At 36.8% G+C, this 13,584-nt stretch overlaps 1 protein-coding gene across 1 annotated transcript in view; it reads right to left on the bottom strand.

Annotated features, from left to right (window-relative positions):
* LOC133516160 (angiotensin-converting enzyme-like protein Ace3) overlaps positions 1–13,584 on the bottom strand; it is a 218,025-nt gene that overhangs the window by 59,124 nt on the left and 145,317 nt on the right. The gene's annotated exons all lie outside the window — the stretch shown is intronic.

Genomic DNA, 13,584 nt, shown 5'->3' with positions numbered 1-13,584 from the left:
CAAATATCGCCTCTCTCGTGTTGAAATTAGGTTGAGTGAGCCACTGTGTCCTCCTTGAGCCTACACTTGAGAATGATAGTGTCCCTAATAGTAACCTTTCAAGCTAAAAAAGATTTTTCAAAATCAGTCCGGCCGTCTGCGAGAAATCGGAATATTTCATATAAATAAAACTAACAAGTAGAGACCTTTGAAAAAAAAAATGTAAAGTATGTCTGTTAAGTGGCACACAAATTAAATGAAATCAAATTCGCTTGTTCAATGTTCTCATTAAATGCACAACGTGTCTTAAAATAAGATGCTGTTTGTAACATCTTATATGCATGTATACTAACCCTAAACGTATAAAGGCATTGAATAGTTTCCAAATATACAGCCTAGGGCTGCGCGTTAAGTTTCGACCCTAGTGCAATGCAAAGCCTTAGGAGCGTTAGGAGATCTAGCGGATTTTTCTCAGCTCGAAAACTAGCTAAGTTTAGGATACACACTAGGTACGTACGGAGTACTTTACAACTAGCTTAGACATTGAAAGTTCTGCATAGCCATGGTATGTAATATAACAATTGTGTAATTTTTTTTTTGACTACAAGAATTAATTTATATTTTATACCAAATGTTACCGTCATTGTGACTTCAAATAGCGGTTGTAACTACAGTTTGTTATACATTTCTTGTAGGTACCTTACTTGTAATCCATTCCCCTTACCGAACCTAAACGAACCTAACTCATGTCAAACTACTCAAATATATAAGTAGATCGTGTCATTCACGAAGACACGTGCCTTGTCTCGTAATGTCATGTTATTAAAGGTTAGATTAAATAGATCTGCGCATCATTGTGGATGACACGAACTGTATAAAATGAATAGATCCTCTTTCAACATTGCAACATCAAGGTTTAACTATTAACCATCTTTTAATATTTATTTAATCAATATTTCAATAATGGTCGGATTGTTTCAACTGAGTTTCGAAATTCAGCAGTACCAATTTCAACGGTTAATTCTTTTGAGTATTAAAGGCCCTTGAAATTCCTGTTACCATTATTTAAATATACGTGAGTTTTTATTAAGTTTTTACTCACTTGTGTTTCGTTGCACTAAATAAATTACTCATAATACTCGACTCGTATTGACAAATCTGCGCGTCATCATGGATGACAAGAACTATACAAGTATAAAATACTCGAATTGTTTAAAAAAAAACTGTTTTTTAAACAGCACGTGTTGTCCTTGTTGTCAAAAAACCGTTATAATAGTATAGATACCTAATAGAAATCATCGATACACCTCGATATGGTTTCCACGTTAAGTATAAACAGACCACAACGCCATATTTTATTTCACGTAATATGGATACAGTTCGGTGAAAATTATTTTGCGGCCTCGTCACGAGAAGCGTTTACAATGCCTCGGTCAGGGTAACTAGGGTGCTGCATGTGAAAGAGGATTATCGGGGAGTGTCGGCTTATTGACAGGCACTACGAATATTTACTATTCACAATACACTGTAAAAATATGTATTTACTTCTATATTATAACTTCTCTATAATATGTTTAAAAGCGATTAACTAATGGCCTATATCTGTAGTTGAATCGCAATTTTTACTTTACGCTATAGACAGCCGACAAATTACATTCAAGAACATCTATAAGAAACAAAGGAATTTGATTTGACCTCTATTCTAATATCAGTCGAGATGAGGTTCTTTTTAAAAATGAAATATCAGTTGCAAACAATTTTGTCGAATCTTGCATGGTACTTGATATCGAACGATGTTGCAGTCGACCTCCGACTCTAGTTTGTCTCTGCGATGCGTGACATGCGTGAAAAAAGGTTTAATTTACCGCCATTTGACATTTTGTTTATCTTTTAGTATAAATCTTATTAATGTCTACTTAAACAACTTATTCCGGCGGAGAATATCGTTAAGCGCGGCGTGTCTAGAGAAGAGAGAAGCGGCTGGCGCTCCTTTGGCACGAGAGCCCGTGGTGTCCGAGGGCGTCGACATCAGTGCCGCAGGGGCACCTATGTGGAGCACAGACCCGGACTACGAGTCGCAGGCAGGTTGCATTGCAACGCGCAGAGTGTGCGGTTCCAAAAATGTGCCTGTGTGTACTGAAGGTAAGGCGTGTGGCCAGGCGCCGGATTCCTTCGTACCCGCCGCTAAGAGTCTGGCGCGTTAGGAACCTCCCAGGGTGTCATCCCAGGTCCTTTGGGAATTTAGATTTTCGGAAAAGTTCTTACCCGGGCAGGCGATGGACCAGGCGTTTTTAGCCTCGGTTAAGCCAGCAATCTCATAGTTTGGAGGACAGGCCCTTAGGATTTTGCCTACGAGAATTGCTGAGCTATGAACGGAAGATAAAAACGCCGAGGTAGAAACACTTGAAATTTTGCGGATCCCTAACCCACCGTGGCGAATGGGCAGGATGCCTGGGTCCAGGACTCTTCGCTAAGCTGTAAGTTTAAAATTGATTCCAAATTAGTTTTGATAATGTCGTCCAGAGGTGTTAATAAATTTTGAGATTTGGAAAAAGAGCAGCAGCGAAGTACATACATTAATTTTGGTACAAAGAGGCAGAATTTAATAATTTATAAAGCAAAATGTGGACTAATTCCGAGAAGACGACTTTCGTAATTTTGAAATTTGGAAATAGTGTCGGAAATGAAATTCGAATAGGATTCTTCAAAGATAGGGGACCCAAGGAGGCAAAGAGAGCTTTTGTCTATTATTTTAATGTTTGGTGTATAAAAATTAAATTTTTGCCTTACATCCAGTTGATTTAAAGAGACATTATGGATAAAAAGTTCACATTTACTGTAGTTTAGGTCTAAGCCAATTGTTTCAAATTTTGATTTAATGCTCGAGATCGGATAGCACGGATTCGAGGTCGCCTCCCAGGGTTCCATCGTCTAAATAGCAAACATTAAATTTTGATTTTAAGTTTTGAATAGTTGAATTAATGGCAAAACTGAATATTTCCGGCCCGAGAGGATCACCTTGCTGGCAGCTGACTTCTGAAGATATCATATTATCGCGATTAATTAATTTGGTAGGGTCAGCAAAAATGTCAATCAAAAAAGGTCAATGTAAAAGGTAGTTATAAATTTCGGGTATGTTGTTCTTTATTTCTGTCAGCAAGGTATCCGTATTTACCGAGTTGAATGCGTTTCGAACATCAATTTTGACCAGCACATCACAAGATGAATTTGAGAGGTGCGTGCGTAAGGCATGGACGGCTGCCTCACAACCTCCTTTTATGCCAAAACCCAGCTGTACAGGTTCAAAAAGGGGTTTTAATTTAGAGATTTTATACCTGACTGCAATTTTGGAAGCGAGACGTCTTATAGTAGAGCCAACGGCAATCGGTCTAACTCCTGCGTCCTTTTTGGAGAGGGCGATGAGATTTGCCTCCTATAGGATCGGAACTATGTCCGGATTCACGTTTCTTGTGTACATGACGTTAATTAATTTGGTTAGAGATTCGACGAGACGCTCGCCAGCATCGCCCACGGAATGAGATGTAAGATCTTTTAAATGTTGGGGCGGACTCTCGTCCAGACCTGCATATTATTGTGCGCGCAAGCTGAAAGCGAGCGCGCAATAAGAAAGCCGATGTGTGTAAATGACCAATGCACACGTGTTTAATACATTTTTCAACACACCTGCGAGGAAAAATAAAACTGATATATTAATTAAATTTTAATTGTTAAAACAGTAAAAGTATAACATCGAATAATTTCACCAAAGCGAACTGGGCTTTTAGATACATTTATTCGCCAATTCATTGAATTTAAAAACATGTTTTCCGAAAAAGACTGGGGGTTTCTGCTGGTTTTCCATTGTACAAAACTTTCATATGCCGCTAAGTATTTTTCACTCGATTTTGATGGTAAAAGACTAAAATTCGCGGTTCATGCCTATATTTCTCGCAGCGTCAAATTTATTTCTTTTTCATGTTCAGTACTTGAAATGGACATTTTCGTCAATATTCAAACTAAAAACTTGAGAAACTAGCCCAATGTCGGAAAATGGCGTGTTATTATTTTTTCTGTGCGTGATCTCACTGTGCGCGCATGGCAAATCCACGAACAAAATCGAAAAAAACAGCCAATATTGAAAACATAATAAAGTGAATATTTTTAATTCGAAATCCTATTATGTCACTTTTTTTTTAATACAAAAATTACGTCTGCATAATATATTATATCTGTCGTTAGCGCCAAATTTATGAAATCATAGAGTTAAATTAGCGGTGTAAATGCAGTTTCCTTATATTGTCAATATAAAACTCCGACTTCAACTTTACTGTCCCGAGCCGAAAGCTGAAGATGCATGTAATTTAATACAAGCTCAACGAAGATCGATGATATTACGAAACTTGCAACGGAAGGAAGCAAACTAGGTGCTTAAGTCGTTTAAAAGTGCAATTCAATACTTTTATGTTCTAAAGAATTGATTTTAAGCGAAATTGTGATTTAATGTTTTAACTTTTTAAAATATATAATTTGGACAATGCCGCTACTTTTACCACCTCTATTAATTTGTATACTACTTATGCATCAAGTTTGTGTGAGAAAAGTGGACAAGGCTTGTAATAAAAATGTTCCCAGAAGATATTTTCCTAATCTATTTCAGACATGAATACTTGGAAATTTAATAAAAAATATTTTCAGTAGGCCTTGTGGAAGATATGTAATAATGTAATTCATAATGTTTCATAAAAGTATAAGAATTATGTATAAATAACTACAAATCTTTTAGAAAAAATATAAGGGACAAGAGAGACAGAAGAAGCAGAGGCAATGTCACCAGTGCCGTGGCAATATGAAAAACGCAATTATAGTTACCATATCGATTCCCGGACTTTTTCACTACCTAAATAAAAACGTCATTGTCCTTTGATCAATATTCAAAAATACGGTAAAATCATGAAAAATACGTTCAAATGAGATAAAAATGACTAATTATTATTTTATAATTTGCAAGGGCGAGGTGCTCAGGATATCGACTGGCGACGCCTTTGCTGAAATACACAATGAAGAGAATACAGCAAATATCCAATACAAGACGCTTTCAAATTCAAAATTGTCAAATTACTCTCGTACTCATCAAACTTTGTCCGAGCTTCTTGTAAACGCTGCAAACTCGAACAGCTCTTAAGATCGTGTTTAGGAATACAGAGTAGTTCTCGTCTTTTGTTAACCCATGCAGTGCGGTTGTTTACAACCTCGAATGTCCATTTTATTAATCGTAATAATCGAATAAACATTGGGATTGAATAGTCGAGCACAAACCTAAAATATGATAAGAATGTGGTTTTAAAGGCAAACTCTTAATGGAATAAACTAGGTAGCTAGAATAATTTAGGGTCATTTGCACCAAACACAGTTAATAGACGTCACGTTTCAGAGATCTATGAAACTTTCCATCAATAAAATTTAGCAAACGCTGACCGTCAGACGGTTTGGTGCAACCGACCCTTAGTATGTCAATGTATGTCTGATGATGTTTTCGACGTCACATTCAAAATCAAAGTTGATGCCCGGATCATGACATTTGCGGCAGCAATATACTCGACAGCAATGTTGCGCCGCAATGTAGCGGAAGTAACGCTGGTGCAGTCTGAAAATAATCGGTATTTTAACCTGCACCGGTGAGTCAGTGAGTGTCATCGTTTATTTAGGTGTCTCGGAAAAAGTGGCAAAAATGCAGCCACCAGTATCCACCTGTTTATCCGTATGTATGTCGCAGCCATTATCAGAATTTTCACAGTTTATTTGACTGCAATTTTAAATGTAATACTTATTTATTGTATTTTGTAAGTCGTTAAACAATATTGTATGTGAATCGCAAAAAAGAAGGATTAGGCGCATTCCAGAAATTTAAATACGGCAAACCTTTTTTTTAGGACACGAGCTTGTTTTAGATGCCGAATCCTGTTAATGTTATTTATTTAAGGCTCGACTAGTCAGCGACAACGCTGTTGCGTTATCCACCCTAGAAGATCACAGTATTATGCCAATTGGAATGCTGCCAAGTATCGTTCTACGGATATAAAAATATAAAGACGGCCGGGTAAGGAAGGAATGTTATAGTTTTAATACTATTGTGACATTATCTATGAAAAGGGACCTTATTGTCGATGGCGCTTACGCCGCACTACGTAGCGCAGCGTTGTTTATAATATGGGAGCATCGTTGAAATGGCGTAAGCGCCACCAACAATAAGGTCCCTTTTCATAGATAATGTCACATTTTTTGAAAGTGCGGCTTTTGTTGATATTAAGCCAAGTTCTCACGTTCGGGAGTAATATGATAAAAATGTACCTAGTATTTATGCTGTTCTATCATTTTGTTAATGTTTCTATTAAAGGTACACTGAGGTCCACAGGAGGTACAAATGGTTGTGTTTATATATATTTTGTTTAAATTCGTCGAGGTCCACCCGCCATCCTGACGCTCAAATCATAACTTTGACTAAAGAAAATATGTAAGTACAGGAAAACTCTTGGGAAAACTGTATTCTTTTACCTAGTATAGATCAACGACGCGTGGCTTGACTCGTATTGCCATGTTATTATCGCAGATGACACGAACTATACTACCGTAAAAAAGACACTCAAAACCTTTAATATATTAGACTAACAAAAAAAAACTAAGGTACAATTTATAAGTAAAAAGCACACATTAAAAAAACGTGTCATGAAATAAGCTGAAACATGTTTGCAATTTATGAAATAGGTAAAAAAACAGTGTACAAATATCGAACTGAAAATGTTACCATTTGCGGCACACAAAAGAGCGAGCTAATAAGAATCTGCATTGTTCACGCAGCGTTTGTAGCCCACTTGTTGGGATTACTGCGTCGGCTCTTAATTAGAAGTTTAATTAGTACGAAAGGTAGATACAATACGATATACCCGTACACGCCATTCAGTTATTAGGATGTTAGCTGTTCGTGTTATTAGTGTGAGATTTTAATGTTAGTTGAGAATGACCAATAGTAATAGAACTACAATACAATACTCTTTTCACCTCAGCAGCTTGAACAAGCCTACTTTCGTTACTCCAGGGAGTGAGGAAAGTGCGACTTTCGTCACTCCAGGGAGTGAGACAAAGTAGCTTTTTAATTTAGTGTAGGCCATGCATACAGGAATATTTCTAGAAGCTTTCGTCATAATGATAATGCCTTTCATTCATAAATGTAAATAAATGTAGTTAACTTTACTTGATGTTGAATTTTTTTTAACTTTAATATGTTCTCACTACTGAGGTGAAAAGTTATATGTGTCACACGAGAACAAAGTTATTTTACATCTCGTGATTTTGTGTACCTCGCTACACTCAAGATTCTATCTTAGAATCTTTCCCTTACTCAGGACTCAAAATCAACACTCGCAAGAAAAACCAACTTTCCTCTCTTGTTGCACAAATAACTATTGTTATTGTATTTATATTACTATAGTATTGTATTGTAGTAATACATCAACATTAGTTAATGTACTGTTGATGAATGTTTATGGTTTGCTAAATTAAATTAAATTAAATTAAATTGTATCATGTTACAGAAATAAAATCAATATTGTGTTTTCAACAATGTCAACAAAGGAAGTAATTATGTAACTAAGCTGTAAATTGTATAAGCTACTAGCTTTTGCTCGCGACTTCGTCTGCGTGGAATTTGTATTTTGTGTAGCTTATTTTTTATGTTATCTGCTTCTTACGACAAATTAAATGATAAAAAGTCGTATAGTCCCTTTTTAGTAAATTGTTGATTGTCATTACACTCCTTCCCCTCCCCCATTTTTAAACCCTTATGGGATGATATAGGGGTGAATATAATTCTATATCCTTCACCACAACTTCAACTATATCCATATCAAATATCAGGTACATCGGCTCTGCGGTTATTAATTCTTAGAAATAAATGTACAGTGGTAAAATTTACTCTCTTGGGTGAGACTTGAACACATGATCACTGGATCACTAGCCCAGTGCCCTGCCACCTGAGCCACCAAGATCTCTTAGCCAACATAACAAATATTTCCACCATATGGGCCTTCTAAAGAGGCACCCTAGCAACATCTAACGTAAGACTGTTCCTATACACTACGACCTTTCCCGGGAATCAAACTATCATCAATACTAAATTTCAACTAAAAAGGTTTAGCTTCAGCAATTAAACGTATAATAACTTACGAGCATAATATGTATTGCTTATATGAATATGAATTTGGGTCTACTACCCTTCTCCAATCAGAAGTTACCCGTAAGTTAACATTTCAAGTTCTTAGTTAAACAGCTAAGCACAGTTCTGTTGTAAAATCACGCTAACTCAGAGTGAAAATCAGTCGAAGCGTGAACTTGTGTGGCGAACGTGTGTAGTCATGACATACTAGCCGCTTGTTTGTCAAACAACATTGACTGATATACGCATCACCGAGCCTGTAAACTATTTAGCTAATCCAACCAGTACCAATTTTTATCAACTTATACATAAAATACTCTGGGGTTTCGAGGGGAAATATTTTGTACATGAATAGTAGTCATACGAGAGTGAGGTGTCATGAATAGGAGTCATAAGTTTTTGTGAGAGAAGGATAGTGTCCCGTGAGCTCGCTATACAGTTTTTCACACAATATCCAATTACGTATAATTCTGATGTGTTTTCTCTTAATCGGCTCTATTAAGTTGTACACAGGGACTTCATTAACGTTATACGATAAATACCTAATAACCGTATTTCTGTGATAATACGACACTCTTCAAAAACATATAACTAATGTAAAAAAAAAACCTCGCTCGCATATTTCCATTGTAAAGTTATGAATTACCCTGTAGAGCCGATTCTGTCATTTTATATTTAAAAAAACCTTACCAAATCATAGCAAAGCATAAATTATTGTTATTTACAATTCGAGTACAATATAATACTCTTTATTGCACAGCTCAATAAAAGACACGATACAAGTAACTATCTTAAAAGTAGAGGTAACACAAACCTCGGTTTTATCGCCATCTTTTCTATTATTTACTTACATAATTATATTTTTAAATCTTACATGTGTGAATTAAGATTTCTTTTATAGACAAATATTTATGAAAACTTTGTAAAATTGGGATTTCAATCATATAAAATGACAGATTGGCTTTGTACGGGCACTCATAACTTTTTACGATGGAAAAAACAGCCTGCGAGGCTTGACATATCTGTTTACATTATATGTTTTGATGGGATCTCATTCCTCTTTTGGGTAGTTCTCCATTTATCGTCCCTCGGCTTTTAAAATGTGATAGGCAGAATTTCATGATGGGATGTTTTAGCGATGCAATTTCAGTTTGCGAATGTTATAAGTCATAACGCAGATCAATTTTATTGGTTTACTAGTATTGGTACACAACGTGATATCCATTACTACCTACCTTAACCTACAGGCTTCAGAAGGGGTTCAATTGTTTTTTGTTTACAACTTTTTTTAATCGGCCAATTTTTTTTCATTTCATCGTGCTACAGTCACTATACGTACAACTTTTGACCATCTCTCAGTGGACTTCGGTACCCAGGCGTAACACCCGCCTGGAGAGATTACTCTCTATTATTGGCCCTTTCTCTACCTCAAAACAATAAAATATGTCTATTAAGCTTCTGTACCGTTATTTGAAGCCTATTTAATATTTGAGAGTGCGATGCTGTTTGACAGATGACGTAGCGGTTCACTATAGGCTGACACCTACCCCCTTGGAACTCGTATTTCAAGTTTTACCCCGCTCCACCAGGCGCCCGTGGCGTACGGCCGCGGAGCTCTTCATTGGCGTTCTGTTTGTCGGAACGTTCGGTTCACTGCAAAAAATTCTTAGAAATCCTTAGATTCTTAGAATTTTTTGTAAGTACTAATTAAAAGTATTGTAAATGGTTTTACCGTTCGATTGTTAATATTACTTCAATGATTTGATGTACAGCTTGTGTTCGTCAATGTGTTTAGCAAAGCTGACACCTCATCGATTCACATCGCGAGCGCAGCGAAGCTGTCGCGTAAGTAAGCGATTCTTATTTTATTTTGTTTACAGCGAATCGAATCATTTTATGCACGGAGCAGGTCCTTGAAAGTGTAAATGTGAATGGCAGTTTATAGGCCACAGTTTTATTGTCCTCCGAAAGGGAGGTTATAACGGTTCCTATTACAGTATAGAACTGCCTAACTTAGGAATAACTAAAAAGACGCGCTCTGCGACGTCGTAGTTTATGCTAAGCTAACCTTAGGGTAATTACAATAATAATGATCGTAAGATATATATGACCTGATATTTTCCGTGCATTTCCAGATTTTCTGGTACTGTGCTGCTGTGATACAAATTATATTTTTTTTGCATTTAAATCGAAATATCACAATAAAAGCTGGATTTGGAAGTACCCCCAATTTTAGAATGCTTGAGAACTGGGGCTAAAACGCCTAAAATAAGCTAGAATAAGAAGTCATTAAAGAAATACCATGTTTGGTATTGCCATGGGTACCATTAAACAGTAAAATTACTCTAGTATCATGCTGGCTACCAAATTAGGGTCCTGTCTGCCTTGAAGTCGACGAAGCCCCGCTGTCGCGGGGCTTCTATTTCCGCTCTGAGGGACGAAAGGTAACTAACAAACCTACATCGAAAACCTCCTTTTCGATCTTTTTGTTTATATCCTTTGGAAAGTTTTTTCTTAATAATATCAATTTTGGATGCACAGTACCGTCAATATCTTTGTGAATTTTATTTTCAATTAAATTATTTGTAGGTAATAATAAATAGTGCAACTGCTAAAAGTGCCTTCTAGTTAAAGCAAGGGATTTAAAAGCGAAACTCTTGTATGTAAAACTGACATATCCCCATTCAGTTGTGTTATTGTGAATTTCGTTTAAGGAGTTTTATTATATTTATATACGTATAAAATTTTAGTTTTTACATGTATAACTGCATACAGGAGGGGCACTATTTACCCCTTTGCTATAACTATAACCCTTGTGAGAAAAGGAGGTTCGAAGTATCTTTTCATGACTTAAGAACGTAATTGAGACTGGGAGGTCGGGTGGTTACAGACCGCCGCTGCCTGCACAGGGCATAACACATATCCTGCTGCGTAAGCAGAGTTGAACAATCTTGCATTATGTTAAATTAGCCTACTGTAAGCTTTCCCACCTGCGCAAGGTGTGGAGAAATTTACTACCATTGCGTAACTTATTGTACCTATACTACTTGTACCTATTATGGATATCCGCCATGGCCTACTACAATAACTATCCTGCTACTTAGCAGAAGGTTTATTAAAATATAAATATGTGCTGTTAAGCATACATACATAACGTACCTAATATTTCCCGCCTGCGTAAGGCGAGTGAATATTACTATTTAGCCAGCTGAAGACCTGCCGCCTGCGCAAGGTGTGCGATTTTCATTATCCTGCTACGCTAGCAGATGAAGCAAAATGGCTACTATAAGACCAGTATACTTAATACAATGAACATGGTTCCAAACGCCAAGACCTTTCCCGCCTGCGCAAGGCGTGTGAAAATGATTAGTCACTGGGGCTAAAAGTCAGACATGGTTTTGATACTGTTAGTAGATAAAAGTATATTAAGATCATACAACATGCCTGCGCAAGGCGTGCAACATCCATTTGCCTGCCGCGCAAGCGGGTATCAATTAGTTCAAGGTATCATTAATCAAATATTGGTACTACAAAGCATTTATGATACAAGTACCTACTTAACATGTATCTATTTCCATAAGCCAAGATTTCAACTCCCATGTAAATCTCCGCCTAATTCATAATAATAATTCATAATCATTTATTTGCACATAAAAAGCCTACGCAAGGCATTCGATAAATAATTTTTACTATCGTTTTTCTGCGAAAACACACCCCACTAAACATGAGACTGGCCCAGGAAGACCATAAAACCCTAAAAAGATAAAATAAGCCTTGACACACTCACTGCCAGCGACCCGCTAGGCGTATTCCCTTTTAGTAGGCGCTTTGCGAGACATACTGTTTTCTCGCGTTATCAACTTCGCTCGTAACGCGTACCTAGCTCACGCTGGCACTGAATGTGTTAACTGGCTTTCCGGTGAGTAATATTAAAAATCACCATAAGTGGTTCATACCTCATACGTGGCCCATTCAGTCATGCTAATAATCTTGATAATCTAGAGTTCATGATACTGATCGTTGAATTATTATTTTTTTAAATTTGTTTTGAATTGCCTTAATCAACCGGCCGCCCTGCCGCTACATAGTTCTAATGATTTAAAGATATAAATATATTACCCTGGACTGGTTCAAGGCCATTCATCATTTAACCCCATTTGGGTCAAACACAACAAAGGTTGGGAAAAATGTATCCCGCCCGTAGCAGCATAACAAGATTGCAGCAGCATAGCGTAGCTTGAACTCCGTTAACGTCGCGTTGTCTACAGGAAAGACGTGAAGGACTTAATAAAATGTCTATGACCCACAACTGGTATATAATCATAGCTCAATGCAACTCATCAACGCAGTCCAAATGAAAGAAAGCCATTTCGGTTATTAATCTAGATGAATACATCAGGCGTTAAAATATATGTCCTAGATGTCGGGACGACTTCTTGTTAATAGCCAAAAGTGCTTTTTTGGATAACGGATACAAACCCTTAAGGGTTGAGATACATACATTTACCTATTGGTTCGAATCTACTTTAAAAGACTGTGTGGTTATGATATTCAATATAAAACATTACAAATTTCCCGGGTGGAATTAAGCAGGCGTACATAGGCTACGGAGACTGCTTACCATCAGGCGGGCCGTATGCTTGTTTGCCACCGACGTAGTAAAAAAGGCAAGCAACCTCGAAGGTTATTTCTATACCAATGTTCATTAATTGGTGTCCTATGAAATTTTTCCCATAAGTATTCAGTTTTTGGCAACAATAATGTACAAGACAAAGTTTCTGTATTGTATACTGTATGTTACAAAATATATATGTGAGAATCAGTGAGTTCACTGAGATAATATTAGAATTGCTTTAAATCACTGTTGATACAATGTAAATGCTAGACAAGTCTGCGCCATTGGGCATGGGCATGCCACAGGTTGAATTACCTACTTATATATAGTTCTCAAATCTCGTCTAAATTAATGTAACATTAGTTTTTCTTCAAAAACATAAAAATAGAAAGACTACTTAATGCCAAATGATTAAATACTGATTATTTTAACGAAGGTCGTTGACCTTACTATTTAACCCGTCAGTCAATAACATATCCTTGGTAAGATAAATAGTTATGTCCATACATCTCGCGCTTCCTTGAGCTTGCACCAGGTAGTACAAGTAGGTAAACCTGAAATAAGGTACGAGTATATTTGTGGACAAAGCTGGGACTACCAGTTAGCATGGCTATTACTTATATGTTTTAAATTATGCGAATTGTAATTTATTCAAACACTTTAGCGAACGTAGATCTATCATCTACGCACAGGCCTAACCTTGGCTTATCAGGAACGCAGACATTGTAATATGTGAAATACCAGACGATACAAAGAACCAAGCGGGAGAGCACTCTCCTGG

Source organism: Cydia pomonella, chromosome 3, assembly GCF_033807575.1.
Source record: "Cydia pomonella isolate Wapato2018A chromosome 3, ilCydPomo1, whole genome shotgun sequence".
Lineage (NCBI taxonomy): Eukaryota > Metazoa > Arthropoda > Insecta > Lepidoptera > Tortricidae > Cydia > Cydia pomonella.
The sequence above is the reverse complement of the archived record's forward strand: the minus strand, read 5'-3'. Positions and strand labels throughout refer to the sequence as shown.